Here is a 6,427-nt window from a genome sequence, read left to right as displayed (position 1 = left end):
CCGTGCTGTGACAGGGTGCGTGAGCATATTATTCACTGAGAGGAGGGGATGTAGCCACTGACAACGGTGATGCCCTTGCATAAAGCCAGCCATGGAAAGGAGTAAGACTGATTGGATGAAGATAGCAGGAAAGCAGAGGTTTAGAGGAACGAAAAGCATCTCCATTCGCTTATCTGAAATTCCTACCAATGATTTACATAAGTATCTCTATCCCTATTCTATTATTTATTATTCGAAAACTCCATGATTATTTTATATCCGCCTGACTGAGATTTGCAAGGTGACCATAGCTTGCTTCATACCAACAATCTCCGTGGGATTCGACCCTTACTCACGTAAGGTATTACTTGGACGACCCAGTGCACTTGCTGGTTAGTTGTATCGAAGTTGTGACAATTATGTATTGAGATCAGAGCACCAAGTTGCTCACATTGCCGGGGATTGTTTGAGCCTGGACATCACAATTTCGTGCACCAATGATCAACTTGAAGACGGGTGTAGAAACAAGATTTGGGATCCCGGCATACAAGAGGATCAATTTTGGGAGCTCAAAGCTTGTGAAGAACTCCATCAAAGCTTAGGGAATTTACTTGGAGATGTTAGAGCTTATTGGAAGTCCAAGCATTGGTGGAAGTTTCAAGACGAGTTCAAGCACAAGCCACCATGATAAGGAGCTCACCAAATGTCCAACTTAAGGACTTTATCCAAAAGTGCTAGGTGGGAGACAACCCACCATGGTATGATCTTTCATTTTTTTTCTTATTTTTATTTTATTTTATTTTTATTAGTGTTCATTCATAATTTCTGCATAATCATCTGTATTCTGCATTTTGCATCCTGCATAAAAAAAGAAAAAAAAGGGGCAACCCACGTGTGCGCATAGGCCACGCATGGGCATCGATTCAAAATTTTGCTATCCCATCCAACGAACAGAAAGTTGTGATGGAATCGTGCGGCTGGTGTGCTCTGCACACAATTCAAACCACGCATACGCGTCTAGGACGCGTGCGCGTCACTTGCAACTTGGGAAATCCACGCGTAAGCGTCAAGCACGCGCACGCGTGGATATGGCAATCGGTGTAAATAGCGTGTTGAACAGAGAGTTGTGATGGTCTGGGGCTAGAATTGTGCTAGAAGCACAAAAACAACCACGCGTACGTGTCCCTGACGCGTGCGCGTCCTTTTGCTTTCAGACTACCCACGCGTATGCTGCTAGACGCTTACGCGTCGAATGGCCAACTCAGTTTTCACGCGTACGCGTGATGCACGCGTGCGCGTCGCGCCCTGTTTTTAAATTCTTACTTCTTCCTTCTATCCTTTCTCCTTCTTCCATCCTCCTTTCTTACTTTCTTCTTCTTCATCTCTTTAACTTCTCATCTTTCTTCACTTTCATTCTATTTTACTTAATTTATTTTCATACTTTCATTCATTGCATTTTTAATTTCGTGCCTGTTTTTCTTTTCTTTTCTACATTTATTATTTTTCCATTGGTGTCAAATATTCTTATTCAACTGTTGTATCTTTTCTGGTATTATTTTGGTGCTCAGTGACTTGTTTTACATTGTTAGGTGATATTATTTATCTGTCAATGCCATTCTCTTATGATACCTGTATTCCTTTTGCATTGACATGAATTTATATTGTCTTTTATTACCTACTATCTCTTCCCCTTTGTTGCAATTTTTGCACTATTGATATGCCATGTGCTTCTACTGTTTTCTCACTTGCATGTTGTAGCTACCATGTAACTGAGACCCTCATTATTTGGCATTAACCCACTCAGATTTTATTTGTTTTCTTATCTTTATTTCTAGGTTACTTTTCTTCTTTTTTCTCTTCTTTTAGGATGGCCACCGAGAGGGGAAAGGAAAAGCTTCTAAACGGGGGGAATAACGGACAAGTCAATCTACACAAATTTTTGGAGAAAAGCATCAATGGCATCCACCCGTCCACCTGCACATCTTAGCATGCACCGGGAACGGTGCAATCTTTAAGTGTGGGGAGGTCGATACCGACTTCCGTGGGTTAGTTATTTCCTATTTCAACACCAATGTTTAATTTTCCTTGTTAAAGTAGTTGTTGCATTTACATGTTTGATTGCATGATTGTTTGATTTTGTGCATGTTCATCTACCACTACTTGGTTGGAGTCATAAGTTCTTTTTCAAGACCCTTTTTATAGCATTTCACTAATTTGAATTAAAATTTTTATTGAACTTGTTTGAAGACATATTATATTGGAACATGGTTTAGAGCTCGAACACACAAAACCAGTGAGATTTTGAGCCTATTCGATTGGTTGCATTTTATCAACCAATATTTTAATTTTGGTGTGTGTTGTTCTCTCTAGAATTGTGATCTTTGTCTTGCTTAATTTTATATTTCCATTGTTTGATGTATGTATGCACTTATATGATTGAGGTCTTGTTTATTTCACTGAGCTTACATACCCGTATGGCCTTAACCTTTTCATTATCTTTTGTAAACCAATGTTGAGCCTTTTAACCCCATTTATTCTTTACTTTAGCTCATCACTAACTCTAAGCGGAAAACAACAATGTCCTTAATTTGAATCCTTGGTTAGCTTAGACTAGTGAGAGTATTCATAATTTAAGTGTGGGGAAGTTGGGTTTGCCAATATTTGGTTTGAGAATTGGGTGTTGTATATTCTTGTGAAAATGTGCAAAACAATAGTTGAGCATATATTCCTGCATTCAATATCTTAATCGTATGCATTGAAAAAAACAAAAGAAAAAAAAATAAAAATAATAATAAAATAAAATAAATAAAAATAACAAAGGAGAAAAAGAAAAAAAAAGAGTAAATAATAAAATGGGACAAAATACCCCAAAGTAAATGGTGTTCGCAATGCATATGAGTTGTACTCAAATTGGGATGCATGAATATGTGGCAAAACATAATTAATGGGCAGTTAGGCTTTATACTATGATTACATGGATTGTCCTAAGTTAGGTGAGAAGTTTAGGTTAATTAAGGATTCAAATTTTAGTCCACTTGGCCAAATACAATCCTACCTTGACCCTAACCCCATTACAACCCTTGAAAGACCTCTTGATATGTGTATTTGTACATCAAATTATTTGTTGATTGGTAGAAGAAGAGCAAGCCTTAGAAATCAAGGTTAGTAGAGAATTGAGAGAATCGAACCTTAAACACCTGAGCGATTAGAGGGTATACACTTCCGGTGAGGGTTCGATGCTCGATTCTTTGTTCCCGGCTTTCATGAGCTATTTTCTTCTGCGAGTTTACTTGTACATTATTTTGTGATTTGAATTAGTGAAATCTGATTTATGTTTATCTTGGAGAATTTGTTTACTTTTAACCAAGTAGGTAGAAGTATTTTTGTATTTAGTTGCATTCATATAGATAGGTTTCATTTCATAAGTTTTACCATTCCTCTTCATTCCTTTATAGCTTCTCTTGAGCTTAGCATGAGGACATGCTAATGTTTATGTGTGGAGAAATTTGATGCACCACTATTTCGTGGTATATTTTGTACTTAATTGAGTGCATTTTATCCACTATTCTCACACTTATTCATGTAATTCGCATGTTTTACATTTTCCTTTCTAATTTTGTGCTATGATTGAAAACATGCTTCTTTGGCCTTAAATTTACTATGTTTAATCCCCTCTTACTATCATTCGATGCCGTGATATGTGTGTTAAGTGATTTCAGGGTTTACAGGGCAGGAATGGCTTAGAGGATGGAAGGGAAGCATGCAAAAGTGGAAGGAATACAAGAAATTGAAGGAATTGCAAAGCTTTCAAGCCTGACCTCTTTGTACTTAATTGACCATAACTTGAGCTACAAAGATCCAAATGAGACGGTTCTAGTTGTGTTGGAAAGCTAACATTCGGGACTTCAAAATGATATATAATTTGCTATGGTTTTCCTATAGATAAGTGGCACGCACGCGTGCATCACGCGCACGCGTGCTTCTGCAAAAATTCAGCGTATCAGAATTTTCTCCCAGCGATTTCTGGGCTGTTTTTGACCCAGTTCTCGGCCCAAAAAATATAGATTAGAGGCTGCAAAGTGGAGGAATTATGGGACACTTCTCATTATTCACAATTTAGGTTTTGGATGTAGTTTTCTAGAGAGAGACTCTCTCCTCTCTCTAGGTCTTAGGATTTTTAGGATTAGCTTTGCTTTATTTCAGATTTTACTTAGTTTAGTTTAGTTTTCTTCTACTCTTATTAGTTCTAGAACTTTAGTTTATCTACTTCTCTTGTTATTTTATTTATTTCTCTAATTTGGTTTATGAACCCTTTATGTTAGATTTGATTTTATATTTAATGGAATTTGAGGTATTTCATATTTATGATTGCTCTCTTTATTTGTTATCATTGATGCTTGCAATTGTTGGTTTTAGATTTTAGATTCCCTATTAATTTTCTATGTCTTTATGTTATGCCTTCCAAGTGTTTGATAAAATGCCTGGGAGGGTTTTAAGTTAGATTTTTATATTCTTGGCTTTGGTTGAGTAATTGGAGACTCTTGAGTTATCAAACTCCTTTGTTGCTTGTTAATTAAAAATTGCTGGTTGATTTGGATCCCTCTAAAGCTAGTCTTTCCTTAGGAGTTGACTAGGACTTGAGGAATCAAATTGATTAGTCCACTTGACTTCCCTCCATAGTTAGAGGTTAACTAAGTGGGAGCAATGAACAATTGAGGTCACAATTGATAAGGATAACTAGGATAGGACGTCCAATTCTCATACCTTGCCAAGAGCTTTTCTTAGTTATTAATTTAATCTCTTGCAATTTACTTTCCTTATTCCTTATTTCAAAAGTCCAAAAAGATACTTTTCCATAGCCAATAATAACTACACCTCCCTGAAATTCCTTGAGAGACGACCCGAGGTTTAAATACTTCAGTTTATTTTTATTGGGTTTGCTTAAGTGACAACCAAATTTTTGTATGAAGGGATTATTTGTTGGTTTAGAAACTATACTAGCAACAAGAATTTATTGTGAATTCTTTACTAGCAAAAATCCGTTCATCACCTGCTCCACAAAATGAAGGAGAAATTTCTGTTTTATCTCCTCATGAAGCTAGAGAATTCAGAATAATGAATGAAGCAGAACTAAGTCAAAGCCAATTTGAAACTTCTTCTCAAAGGCTTAGGGAGTGGAAGTTCTTGAAGAACTACCCTCACGAGTTCATTATTGGAGATCCATCCCATGGTGTAACTACTAGATCCTCAAGCAAGAAAGCTGAAACCAACAATGTTACTTTCTTATCCCAATTAGAATATCAAAATGTGAAACAAGCTCTTGAAGATCCGTCTTCGGTAAAGGCTATGGAAGAAGAGTTAAGTCAATTCAAAAAGAATGAGGTTTGGTCTCTTGTACCTTACCCAAATGGTAAGAAGGTAACCGGTACCAAGTGAATTTTCAGAAATAAATTGGGTGAGGATGGTAGTGTTGTTCGTAACAAGGCTAGATTAGTGGCCCAATGTTACAATAAAAAAGAATGCATTGATTTTGATGAATCTTTTGCTCCAGTAGCAAGAATGGAAGCTATTCGGTTGCTACTTGCTTATGCTGCCCACAAAAGTTTTAAAATATTTCAAATGGATGTCAAATGTGCCTTTTTGAATGGATTTATTGATAGAGAAGTATTTGTTGCTCAACTCCCCAGTTTTGAAAACAAAGATTTTTCTAATCATGTTTTTAAACTATCAAAGTCTCTTTATGGCCTTAGACAAGCTCCAAGAGCTTAGTATGAAAGGCTTAGTTAGTGCTTTCTTATTGTAAAATAATTTTCAAAGGGGTACTACTGATACTACTTTTTTCATTAAGGAATCTAACAATGATTTCTTTCTTGTCCAAGTTTATGTGGATGATATTGTGTTTGGATCGGCTAATGTATTCTTGTGTAAAGAGTTTGGAAATTTAATGACTAGTGAGTTTGAAATGAGTTTGATGGGAGAACTAACATTCTTCCTTGGACTTCAAATCAAACAAACTCCTAGTGGTATTTTTGTTCACCAAGGAAAATATGCCAAGGAGTTGATAAAGAAATTTGGTTTAGAAAATTTCAAACCAATGGGACTCCTATGCATCCAAATACAAAACTTGACAAGGATGAGAATGGCAAAGATGTTGATGAAACAAGGTATAGAAGAATGATAGGATCACTCGTGTTTACATCCTCTAGGTCAGACATAGTTCAAAGTGTAGGTATATGCTCTAGATTTCAATCTCCCCAAAAGGAATCACATTTTTCAGTCGTTAAAAGAATTATTAGATACATAAAAGGCACATCTGACCTTGGTTTATGGTTTCCTAGAACTAATGAATTTTGTGCAGTTGGATACTGTGATGCAGATTATGCGGGTGATCGCGTGGATAGAAAAAGCACTTTGGGAATGTGTTGCTTTCTTTAAAAATCTCTAAATA

Source organism: Arachis ipaensis, chromosome B04 (assembly GCF_000816755.2).
Source record: "Arachis ipaensis cultivar K30076 chromosome B04, Araip1.1, whole genome shotgun sequence".
In the NCBI taxonomy this organism is placed as follows: Eukaryota; Viridiplantae; Streptophyta; class Magnoliopsida; order Fabales; family Fabaceae; genus Arachis; species Arachis ipaensis.
The sequence above is the reverse complement of the archived record's forward strand: the minus strand, read 5'-3'. Positions refer to the sequence as shown.